Below are 13,589 nucleotides of genomic sequence, written 5' to 3'. Positions count from 1 at the left end.
GCTTCCACCATCAAAGCTCCAAAAGAGGATGCTCATTGCAAAGGATCATCACTTTCCTATGCTTGGGGAAAGGTAAGAGAGCATGATGCCTTCATCTTGTTTGACCCTGGCTCTACTCTCAACTTCATATCAACGGAGTTGGTCACCAAGTTGGGCATTCAAGCTTTTGAGATGGGGGATATAGTAGTGGCTGATGCAGCTTTCAAGGGACAACAAGCCTCCGTTACTCCCTTGATTGGGAAGTTGAGGCTTCATGTCCAAAGCTATGTTGACAAAGAAGACTTCTTCATCTTTCTCTCCAACATGAGGATGTTATCCTAGGGGCACCATGGTTTGATCACATGGCTGCCAACATGAAGTTCCCTGAAAGGAAAATCTACTTCACCTACAGGGGAAAGAACATGTATATAGATGCTAGTGAGCGTGGTCGCACTATTCCAAATCCTCTTGCTTTTGATAAGCCAATGAAGAGCTCAGTTTCTGCGTACATGATTTTTGTCAAAGAGTCTCTAAAAGATACTAATGTTTCATCAAATGTAAATGGTAGGAATCAAGAAGAGTTAGACTTGTCTAATTTTCTAAAAGGATTCCAAGATGTGTTCATCAATGATATCCCTATGGACTTACCTCCAAAATGAGGGGATGATGACCATCGCATTGAGATCCTTCCCTGAAGCTCACCACCTAACAAGCCTCCTTATCGAGTCTCACAAGCTCAACAAGAGGATATCTTGAGGCAAGTACAAGAGCTGGTAGACAAAGGGATGGTGAGGCCTAGTTCCTCTCCCTTTTGTTCTCCAGTCCTTTTAGTGCAAAAGAAAGATGGTACATACCGTATGTGTGTGGACTATCGACCATATCACTATCAAAAATAGATTTCCCGTACCTCGCGTAGAAGATCTGTTTGATAAGCTACATGGCTCTACCTACTTCAGTAGGATTGACCTTAAGAGTGGCTATCATCAAATAAGGATAGTGGATGAAGATATCTTTAAGACCGCCTTTCGCACAACGTTTGGTCTTTATGAATATCTAGTCATGCCTTTTGGCTTGACCAATGCACCAACTACGTTCAATCGTTTGATGGAGAAAATTTTTAGACCATACCGCAAATTCATCGGAGTGTTCTTTGATGATATCATCATCTACTCCAAGTCTTTGGAGGAACAAAAGTAACATCTCCAAGTGATTTTTCAAGCATTGAGGGAGAATAAGCTTTTTCTCAACCAAAACAAAAGTGAATTCTTCCTTCAAGAGATTCAATACCTAGGTCATATTATCTCTAAAGATGGTATCCGAATGGATCCATCAAAGTTGGAGGTAATAAAAGCATGGCCTAACCCAAGAAATCTACATGAGCTAAGAAGCTTTGTTGGTATGTGCGCATACTATAGACGCTTCATAGCAAAATTCTCTCAAGTAGCAGGACCACTACATGACTTAACTAAGAAGAATGTTAAGTTTGTATGGACTGCTAAGGAGTAAAATGATTTTGAAAATCTCAAAGAGAAGATTACTTCCCAACCAATCCTCGTGCTTCCGGATCTCTCAAACCCATTTGAGGTCCAATGTGATGCTTGTGGTGATTGCCTTGGAGCATTTTTGCTTCAAGAAGGGCATGCCATAGCATATGAGAGCCGAAGGCTCAATATTGATGAACGAGTCTTGGGGATTTATGAGAAAGAGCTTTTAGCTGTTCTACATGCCCTAGACACATGGAAGCACTACCTATTGGGGACTCCATTTATCCTACGAACTGACCACCAAAGTCTCAAGTATTTCATGAGGCAAACCAAGCTTTCCGACAAAAAAATGAGGTGGAGAAATTTTCTTTCGCAATTTAATTTCCATATTGCTCACATAGCTGGTAAGCACAATCAAGTGGCTGATGCACTTTCACGATGACCCAAAGTTAATGCGGTGTCTATAGCTACTCACAATGATCTATCCTCTATGATAGATGAGTATGCTACTGACCTTGACTTTAGAGACATAATGTCAGCCCTTTCTTTGGGGAAGAAAGAGGAACCATTCACCTTGCAGGATGGTTAGCTTCTCCATGGAAATAGGCTATGTAGTACCCATTCCCTTCGTGACAAAGTTATGTATGAATCCCATGCTCCTCCATATGCGGGGCATAGAGGTATTCAACCTACTCTCCGAGGAGTAGAGACGTACTTCTATTGGCCTACCATGAAAGTGGACATACAAGATTATGTTTCAAAATGTGTAGTATGCCAAAAGACCAAGTATGATAGAGGGAAGAAACCTAGATTACTCCAGCCATTGCCTATCCCAAATTCACCATGGGAGAGTATATCCATGGATTTCATCTTTGGATTACCCAAGTCTATCCATGGGAATACAAGAATATGGACAATATTTGACAGGTTTAGCAAGCAAGCACATTTTATTCCTGTCAAAAAGACTATTAAGGCACATCAATTGGCAACTCTCTTCATATCTCAGATTTTCAAGCACCATGGATTACCCACATCCATCGTGTCAGATAGAGATCCTAGAATGACCAGTAATTTTTGGAAATGTCTCTTTGAAAATCTAGGAACAAGATTTAATTTCTCTTCAGCCTATCACCCACAAACGGATGGCCAAAGTGAGATAGCCAATCTTACGATACTCGATCTACTCAAGACTTATGTTACCGAAGTAGATCAACGCTCACAATGGGAAAAGTACTTACCTCTTGTAGAGTATGCCTACAATAATACTATACATACTTCTACGGGAAAAGCACCTTTTGAGATCATTGAGGGAAGACCTAAAAGTCCCTTGCTACTCAAAGTACATGGGAATATCTTTGCCGCCGATGAGTATAGCCGTGACCTACAAGAATCTTTTCAAAAGATTAAGGAGGATATATCCATCTCTCAACAAAGGCAAAAAGTTGCTGCTGATAAGCACAGAAGAGCCTTAATGTTCAAAGAAAATGATTGGGTCTTACTCAAGTTTCATAAGGCTCGATTAAGGCAAACGACAGGCAAAAATCCTACGGGCCATCAAAAGTATAATGCTAAACTAGCAAAAAGATACTATGATCCTTTCCAAATCTTGAAGTCCATCAATGAGACGGCTTATCAACTCAAGTTGCCCAACCATTGGATCATACACAATGCCTTTCATGTAAGCGTGTTTGTGAGTGTGTGTGGGTGAGTATACCCCCTAAGCAACCCCCTATCTTTCTTGGGTCGACCCCCCCTTGTAGCTCATGCTTGAAGCTCATTGGACCCCTCCATGCCTAGCCAATCACAAGCAGGAGGCATTACAAGCAGCAAGGGTAGCCTTGAGACAAGTGTCCCCCTTTACCCTTTGAGAGAGAGGGATAGATAAATGCTAAATCATTTAATTAAATCTCCTAAATTATTATTGGACCCCTTGGGTGGCCAACCAATAGGCTTCAGGCACACCATGAGGGCAACACGAGGAGGAACTTGACAAGTGTCCCTCTTGCTTTCTTTGTACCATGCATGCCTTGTGTGAGTGTGTGGGTGCTCTCTCTCATCCCCCCTCATGTAGGGCTCGCCCCCTCCTTGTAGGGATTGAATATTTGACTTTTTGACACCTCAAGCCCCTCATACATAGGCCCAGTTCCCACCACAAGCTTGGCCGTTAAGCACTTTAAGCTTGGTCTAGGTTCTCACCTTAAGTGCAACCCTAGCATCTCAAGCATGTCAACCACCTCAAGCATCTCAATAATTAATCACCTGAAGCATCTCAAGAACCTTAATCATCAAGAACCTCAAGAACCTTAGTCATCAAGCATGACAAGCAGGACAAGCACCTCGAGCTAGGTCACATTCCCGCGCCTCAAGGTCAGCCCTAGCTTACTTAAGGTCAAAGGACTTTTACACACATTATTGGAGGTCTTCAATGAAGATAACTCTAAGGTGTTATGCTCCATTGGTTAGCCTTGCTCTTTGATAGACCATCTCTCATTTGGGCCCCTTTACCATTTGCCCCATGTTGAGATAGATCTATAAGCACATGTCTATATCTTAACCCTTGTTCCCGTTTATTCTCCCACATTAAGTGATCAGTTTTTTATGAGAGTCTCATTTGGACATCTCATGGTGTGCTATGCAAAGTGCAAGAGCTCCCTCTCCTTCTCCAAGCAAGTAGAGGTTGAGAGCCTACACCAACACTCTTGGATATGGAGTGCAAATCCAACCAAGAGCCATGCTTCAATGCTTAAGCTTGCCATCTCCTTCTTCTTCATTACTATGCTATTATGTATGCAAGCAACAAGAGTTATGATAAGTGAGGAATTAATTCTTTCTGCTACGAAATGTTTCTTCTTCCTCTTCCCTACCCTCATTCCCTGCTAGCTCTCTCCACCTTCGAAGGTGTTTGAGGTCTTGGGACTGAGGCTTGGGATAGTTAAAGCTTTCTTCAAGTTTATGTTATGTTTGTGATGCATGAAGCTTTCCATCTTCATTGCATCACCTAGGTCACAAGGAACACAAAGATTGTATTGTAACAAGTCTCTCTTAATGGGAGAAATCATAATACAAATGCCTATTGGAGGGGGGACCGGATCCACATAAATCTGGTCCTCAACTGTTGTCATGTTCTCTAAATTCTCTCTCTTACAAAAGTATTGTTAATGCCAAGTTAACTAATTGCTATGATTATGTTGCTATCTTCAACTATGTTCACCCGCTATGCTCACAAAGTCATTTCTCAAAAGTACTCTCATTAATTTCCGCTACTCCCAAATTAAATAGGCCAATTCCATTACACACACCAACACTCTTGGTTATGGAATGAAAATCCAACCAAGAGCCATGCTTCAATGCTTAAGCTTTCCATCTTCTTCATATTCATTACTATGCATTTATGCTATGCTAAGTAGGAAGAGTGATGATAAGTGAGGAACTATTTCCTTCTCCTATGGATGATTCTTCTTCGCCATCCCTACCCTCATTCCTTGCTAGCTCTCTTTGAAGGTGTTTGAGGCCTTGGGACTGAGGCTTGGGATAGTTAATGTTTTTTGTAAAGTTTATGATATACTCGTGATGCATGAAGCTTTCCATCTTCATAGCATCCCCAAGGTCACAAGGAACAGAAAGATTGTATTGTACCAAGTCTCTCTTGATGGGAGAATCTATAATACAAACGCCTTTGAAGGGGGAACCGGCTCCGAGTAAATCCGGTCCTCAACTATTGTCATGTTCTTTAATACACTCTCTCTTGCAAAAGTATTGTTTATGCCAAGTTAATTAAGTACTATGTTTATGTTGCTACCGTTGGTGCATCCAAAGTTGGTCCAAGCTAGGAGGCGGTCTATGCCAGGCAGAGGTAGTAGTCAAGTGCAGTGTAGAAGGCTAGGACAGGTGCCAAGGCCCTAGGCAGCCAAAGGGTAGCGGGAATGTATGCTTAAAGCGGTTTTTTAGGCCAAAAGTTCTGCGGGATAGTCCAGATGGGATGGCATATGAAGGTGTCCAAAATGCCAAGTCAAGGCTCTAGAGTGTAGTGTTCAGTGTGCTCTAGAAGCCTCATCAAACAGAGCCCCGGTGCTCAAGATATTGTAGTTTAAAGGAAGAGTGTGTAGCAGATCCTCGATGGACAGGGCAGCTGGGGACAGGTGGATCGGGATGATGTCAGTATATACATGTGTCGTGCTCGAGTTGTGGAGCATGCCAGTCTTCTTGGATCGCTAATCGGAGCTTTGGATAGCAAGTTAAGGTCAGTTGAATTTTTTTCGGGGGCCAATTCTGAGCCCATTTGCCCGCATTGGAGGATGTGCCATCTGGCATCTTTTGGGCCTCGCCAAGGTTCTCGATGATAGTGTGCATCATATGGAGCTAGCACAAATCGACTACGCATCAAATCGGATGCTTGGTCGGCCAGATACGGGAAGATGGAGTTGGGAGCCGTGGGCAGTGAAAGGTTGCAGATGATTTTTTTTGTTTTTTGTGGCCTTGGATAGCGGACCCAGGGAAGTTGAAATTCGACAGGCACGGGGGGAATTGAAGAAGATGACCGAGGCAATCGGGTGGAACTTTTTCCTTGGTCATTGGGCTTCTCTGTAGAATATGGCCGGCTTATGAAGTGGGCCAAAAGAAAAACAATGAGGGTGGGGATTTTTAACATGACCTTGGAGGCCATTCAAAGAGGGGGCGCCACAGAGCTACCATGTGGTGCAAGAATTCCCCCACATGCGGTGTCAAAGCATAAGCATCCGGGCTATATCACCAGCACCGTGAAGCCCATTAGGAGCATGAGATGGAGAGAGGGGAGCTCCCTCCTTGTTGGCTATGGCGGGCCCTTGCAGGCACTGCGTTTGTGGCGGCTTCTCTGCACGATGGCGTACCCGGTGGTTTTGAGTGAAGTGACGGGCAGCGGCGCCATGCGTCGGTGGCGTGCTGGCAAAGGGGGCGGCATTGGTTAATGATGTGGCAAGCCCGCGACTAGAGGCAAGTTCCGCCGCTCGATTGGGGCCCCAAAATTTTGAAGAAAAGAGGGAGGGCAATAGCGACCTCGCTATTGCCTCCCCCCTCATGAAAGAGGAAGTTCCCGCAGTAGAGGACAAAAAGCATAGAGAGAAAGGGAAAGAGAGTTTGAGGGCGGCAAAGAGGCCATTGCAAAGTCCGTCCGGGCCAAGCAAGGAGTAAAAGGGCCAGTAGAGGCCAGAAAAACCAAAGCTAAGGGCGGAAATAAAGGCCAAGGCCAAAAACGGGGAAAAAGAGGAGTTGGATAGAAAGAGAGAGACTCAAAGTCAAGCCATGTAGGGCAGTGCAAGGCTAAGCCCACAAAGGGGTAAAAACTGAAGGTGAAAAAGATAAAAAAGTAAAAAATCCTAGGGGGCAATAGCGACATCACTAATGCCCCCCCCAAGTGCAAAAGAGTAAAGAAGAGAGCAGGTAGAGCAAGGTTGTGCCCCCTTTCCCAAAAATGCCAATTAAGGTGCCAAGTGGACCAATTAAAATGTAAATTCCCAAATTAAATCCCCCCCCTATAAAAGTCAAAATTGGATCAAATTAAGGGCTTCTTTTTCCTGGCCGTTTGGGTGCCGTTTGAAGCTTGCAAAGTGGAGTTCTCTAGCAAGCTAGCCCCTTTGTAACTTTTTCTTGAAAATGACCGTGGTGATGGCAGTGCAAGCCCGTGCAATCAAGCCACAATTTCCTCCCTTGCTGTTGTTTCCCCTTCCCCCCTTGTCTTTCTCCTGCTTTCATGGTTCTCCTCAGTGCCAGCCGTGTGGAAGTGTGTGCCCCTCGGACCAATGGTGTTTTGTGTGAGAGAGTGAGATTGAGTGGCTGTGTGTGTGTGTGTGTGTAAGGGTGGAGACACGGCGTGGTAGCAATTGTGCATTGTGTGGTGGATTGTGGGGTGTGTGAATAGTGGAAATTGAGCAGGTGGTAGTTTGCTAGCATAAAGTGTTTCTTTGAAGGTGTTTGCCGAGAGGATAGGGGTGTTGTAGATACCCTGAGCTATAGAGAGGCCCTTGTGTTTGTGCCAGGCGTGTTCCCCCATTCCCCCTCTCCACCGTCAATTAAGTTCACCCTCTATGTTCTCAAAGTGATCTCACAAAAATGCTCACTTTAATTCTCTTAATTCAACTATTCTCAAAGTTCATAGGCCATTTCCATTACAAAGAGAGAAAAATCCTTTGAGATTTCCATTAAGTGATATAAGAATGGTGAGGATATTGAAACTTTACAAAAAGGTTATTAGGTCTCCCCAATCTCAAAAAAATAATTTTTTTCAAAACATATCAAGAGCATGAGTGAAGGGTGAGTTTAGGAAATGAAAAGACAGATGAAGGTGGAAAGTCAAAAGACAAATGAAGGTGGAAAGTCAAAAGAACTTTGTGCCCATATAAATAGGTGGTTTTCTTTTCTTTCATTTTTCCTTTAGCATTTTCTTCTCTTCTCTTGAGCATTTTTTTGCTCTCTCTCTCTCTCTCTCTCTCTCTCTCAATGTTGTATCCATCCTTTCGAGCTAATATTGTTGCAAATCTATGTGCTTTGTCATTGCCTATTGTTATGTGCTATAAACTAACGCATCGTTTTTCTTGCTGTTGAGAGGAATCTTTGAAGTAGGAATACCTTTTAATATTTTTGAAGCCATTAGAAATACCTTTTATTTTTTTTTAAAGGTTAGTATTGTATGCCTCATAAGTCAATTTTTAAGATTATATTGTAATGTAGTGAAAACTTGTGAAAATTGTAGCTCTTATAAAGTAGGGCCAAAGTGGAGGTGTAGTTTTAGGAAGTGAAAACCCAGAGAAAACCAAATGGTAAGCTAGCAATAATGTAGTGAGCCATATTATGGTGTGTAAATTAAAGAATTTTGCAAATAACGTCCATGTTTTAGATTGCCAAAGAACACATGATAAGTGTAGGTTGGATTGGATTTACCATAGAATAGAGTAAATGGGGTTATGTTGTACAAAATGGCAAGTTATGTAGAACTATACCAACTTATTACATTGAAATCCTTGCTCAAGGCATTGAGTAAATTAGTATGGTACAATTATTTTCTTTCATTTAATCCTAGGTATAGATAAGAATAGTGTAAGCAAGTATATGCTAGAAACAAACCAAGAAAATAGACTCCAAGTGCAATTGCATATTAGGCATACATAAGCACATATGGTATGCCTAAGTGAGCTCATTAATAATGAGCATATTGATGCTGCTTGTTGGTTACAAACAACTCTATCACTTGGCTGCTGTGTAAATTTTGAAGTCCTTTATCTATCATATGCAAACATACATAGTGACTATGAGAGTGTAAAATAGAGAGACTATGTACGTGATTGTAAACTTTCAAAATTAATTTATAGAGACTCTCTAAAGACTCAACAATAAAATAGACTATGGTCAAGCTCAACAATAATTGGCAGCTACTCACCATGACCCTCCGAAGACTCAGCACAATCAAATAGAGTATGGTCAAACTCAGCAAAGTGACCATAAACTACAAAAATATGCCAATATGTCTTCACAATTTATGAACAATGGTAGTATCTATAACTCATCGTACATAATCACTACTAAAACATAGCATGAACTCTCCACAAACAGGTCCCAGTTGAGATACATGCAATAAATGGATCCCTATGGGAATACGTGTACACTCTCCAAAGAGAAAAATTACAATCAAAATTCCTCATGCATCAAGTATACATACACAATAGTGCAAAAGAATGCTCATACAGAGTGATGTAAACGTGCTGCAAACTTTGCCAACTACAAATATGATCTTGTAACCTATGAAACCTATCCCTAATGAAGCTAATCTATGGATATGCACAAACTAGAGATGTAGTCCTTGTGTATGAAATCCCATATGCATGCATGTGTGCAGGTAGCTACGTAGCCCCCCTATGAGCTTTTAGATGTAGAACAATCTACTTGTAATATCGATGGCAAAAACAACGTGCCATTGCAGAAGATCCTTAATGACCAAGATTGGGAAACGTCTTTCCCAGAACCGTCACCATACATGAGGTCATCATGCCATGGCCAACAAAACCAAGTGGATGTTATGTAATGGAAATGCCCTATGAACTTTGAGAATAGCAGAATTAAGAGTGAGAATTTTTGTGAGATTACTTGGAGAACATAGAGGGTGAACGTAATTGATGGTAGAAACATAAACATAGTACTTAATTAACTTGGCATGTAGAGAACATGACAATAGTTGAGGACTAGATTTACTTGGAGCCGGTCCCCCCTCCAAAAGACGTTTTTATTATAGATTCTCCCAACAAGAGAGACTTGGTACAATACAATCTTTGTGCTCCTTGTGACCTAGATAATGCAATGAAGATGGAAAGTTTCATGCATCACGAGCATAACATAAACTTTGCAAAAACAATCAAGTATCCCAAGCCATAGTCCCAAGGACCCAAACACCTTTGAAGGTGGAGAGAGATAGCGGGGAATAAGGGTAGGGAAAAGGAAGAAGAATCATTCATAGGAGAAAGAAATAGTTCTTCACTTATCATCACTTTGCTTGCTTAACATAGCATAATAGCATAGTAATGAAGATGAAGAAGATGGGAAGCTTAAGTATTGAAGCATGGCTCTTGGTTGGATTTGTATTCCATAGCCAAGAGTGTTAGTGTAGGCTCTAAACTTCTTGACAAACTTGGAGAAGGAGATGGAGCTCTTGCACTTTGCACTTCACACAATGAGAGTGTGTGTGTGGGAGAGTATACACCCTCTCATGCTTGGTTCCCCCCCCCCCCTCTCTCTCTCTCTCTCTCTCTCTCGTATTATTTAATTATATCACTTGGCCATGTGTCCTCTTTTTCCTCTTTGAGAGAAAGCACTTAATTATTTATTTTTATGCATTGATAACTATTTTTCGGCTCTCCGTATTTACCATAGTAGGCCACCTCACACAGGTAAAATCACTTTAACAATATGTCTATCCTCACCTGCTCATTTCAACATATGTGTTATGCGACCTATTATTCCATGGAAGAAACCTCAACTAGCTAGTTATCTAGTTAGAGGAAACAAAAAAATACATAAATAAGTATTACAACCAATTTTGTACATAATATTTTATCTTAATTTTGGCATAATTAAAGTGTGTGTTTATGTAAATATTTTACAAATTTGTGTATATACCTATATTGAATTGTGGGTTTATATCGAGCCTACGTACGTCGATTTTTACCATTTTATTTGACATAATAATTTTCTATTTTTTTATTGTATATACATGTGTATACTTGTATAGAAATATTTCTAATCATAATACCAAAATGGCTATAACTTAGCCTTGGTGTAACTCCACCCCAACACAAGTCCAAAAAAACGAGTTTTATTTGTGTGTATATATTTTCACTATTGTGATTTTTCTCTTTCTACAATTATTCTCTTTTATTCTAATAAATTAGAACACCAAAAATATTCACCTTCTTATGGTAGCCTCATAATGAGAGAGATTCATTTTTAAGTTGACCCTTTTGTATAATTTTTCCACCTATATTATTTATATTTTGACATGTACATATTTTTAAGACCTCTCAATATTTGATTTTCTTAGTTGTATTATTCACTTATATCATGAGCTCAACAATATCTTCAATTATAGACCCACAAAATAAGGTCAAGGATATGTGTCATGCATGCATTATGGAGGGCTTACTCTTGGAGGTATTCAAATGAATAATCCAAAGAGGGACCCCACAAAGACTTCGTGCAGTGGAGGAAAACAGTTGGTTTTGCCGAATTTTTAAAGGCCACTTGCTCTCCAAATTTGAAAATGTAATAGAAAACAATAATTTTAGCTCGTGAGCTGAACTTTTGACTCAAAATTTTTCATACTTTTTTGAGCTACAAACTGTGAGATATGATTTAATTGGTGGACCCCAGTTTGCCCATGCCATGCAGCCACACTCCCCCTTCCACTTTATCATTTTCCTCTTTCACACGCACTTCTCCACTCATCATCCACATCTCTCTCACCTCTCCTCTCAGCACCTTCTCCTCAACCTTGAAGAATAAGTGAACTTATGCCTCCTACACACACTTCCATTCCAAAATTGACCACCTAGTCTCATTTTTTTTCCTCCAAATTACCCATATCTATTAAAAAAACCACAAAATTTAGCCTCTTCACTTGAAGAACAACCCATGGTGATTGATTACTCATCTTCAATTACCTTGGATCCCAAGGAAGGCCAAGAGTGGATAAAAAATGTGGCCATCAAAGCTAGTGGACCGTCAACAAACGTCAAAATTGGCCCTACTCAAGACACTTGGAGCATCAATAATGTAAGAAATCCATGTTTTCTTACCTCTTAAGCATTTTTTATTTTTATTTGTATCTTACATGGATACTCCCATTGTAAATATCCAAATCCATTTGTAAATTAATAAAAATACTAACTCTATTAATCTACTAACACTAACCCACTATGAAAAGTCCTATCACCTTCATTTCTCTCCTCTCTCTTCTATTCATTTATCCCCACCAACTTCTTGATAATTCCAAGAAAAAAATAGATAAAATACTGAAAATCTAACCCAACCATGGTTAGAGGAGTAATCCTAGCCCTCAAGAATGCTATAAAAGGAGGGTGTAACTAGCACAAAAAGGGGGGGAAGCCATAAGCAAGAGCACCATGCAATAGCTTTAAAAGCCAAGTTCAATCTTTTGAGAAGGATCTCTTGAGTGAAATCTCATTGGCTTATGCACATGCATGTGTTGTATTAGGGGTGATTAGCAAGAGAGTTATATGCCATTGTAAGAGAGAGTGATCATTCAATTGAGAGTAGGAAGCCCCTACAAGTGTAAGCCCAATATTTTGCTAAATCAAGAAGGTGGATTTGGACTAAGCATGGCTACTTTGTCTTCCTTCCAACGTGAATTCATGGACAACAATGATGTGTAAGTTTCTTGGTGTTTTATTTAAGTTCTTGATAGATTGTCTCCGAGTGTTGTTATCGTTTTAGCCATCAATCCCACATGATGTAAGAGGGCGACAGGGTGGAGAGGACTCCCCTAGCCTTAAGACAGTGATTGGGGTGGCTTGCCTTGTGATGTGTTTCATTGTACTTTACTCAAGCTATGTTGAACCAATGCTAATCTCACTTTGATTGGTCATGACTGATCTATAAGCAGGTATTTAGGGCAACAAGCACTCTCATCTTCCCTCTCTCTCTTTCTTACGTGTATATACATGTTTGCTTGATCACTATCGATACGTCTCAAGGCAACCCGAACACACACACACACTCTCTCTCTCTACGCGACCTAGTTCGCATCCAAAACTAAGTGGTGCCCCAAATATATGTAGGGTTAGGTTGCGGGTTTGGGTATGTGTGTTTGTTATTTTTTTTTCAACCCCAATCCAATTGAGTAGCATGGAAGCTTAAAAGGGTGCTTAAAGGCCACTTTTTTCTCGTTGCTTGCCTCGGACCGCCTCAAATTGGTGTCCCCAGTGAGGACAGCTTTTGTATGTTTTTTATGTAGGATCAACCTTTAGAATAGTCAAGTAGTTTGCATGAATCATGAGAATTTGTATGATCCTTTCATTCCCATTGCAAGGAAAAATTTACTCATAATTGTTAGTACTAAGTTGCAATTTCAACGTATAATTCGTAGAATTTTAGGTTCTCTTAGGTTAGCTGAAATAGACACTTTGGTAAATCTTTTTATTTTGCCTCTCATTAGGTACAATCTTAGTTTGGATGTATATATCTTTGTTCTATTTAAGTATTAGGGTATGTATAGAGCATGGATAATGGCCCATAAATTTTTCCATTTTACTTCACAGACACATATTAGGATAAATATTACACTCAGTAGAAAAATTACATTTTCAGCAACGTATGGTGTTTATTTGGGGCTGAAAGAATAGGACAAGTTCTTGCATCTCCACAACCTATCATTCTACCTCTCATCCACTACTACACTTCTGTTGATGTACATGTATTTATTTTATTTTAAAATAAAGTGCAGCTCAACAAAATAAAGTATATGTTTGTTTTTTCTTTGTCTAAGTTTGTTACAAAAAACAAAAAACGATCATTTGTTCTAACAAATACTGTGTGTGCAGTGAAAGCTCAATTCTTAGAGATCTAGCCCTATTATTGATTGAGTTG

This window comes from Adiantum capillus-veneris, chromosome 29, assembly GCF_014529385.1.
Source record: "Adiantum capillus-veneris isolate H3 chromosome 29, ASM1452938v2, whole genome shotgun sequence".
In the NCBI taxonomy this organism is placed as follows: Eukaryota; Viridiplantae; Streptophyta; class Polypodiopsida; order Polypodiales; family Pteridaceae; genus Adiantum; species Adiantum capillus-veneris.
Note: the sequence above shows the minus strand (reverse complement) of the source record.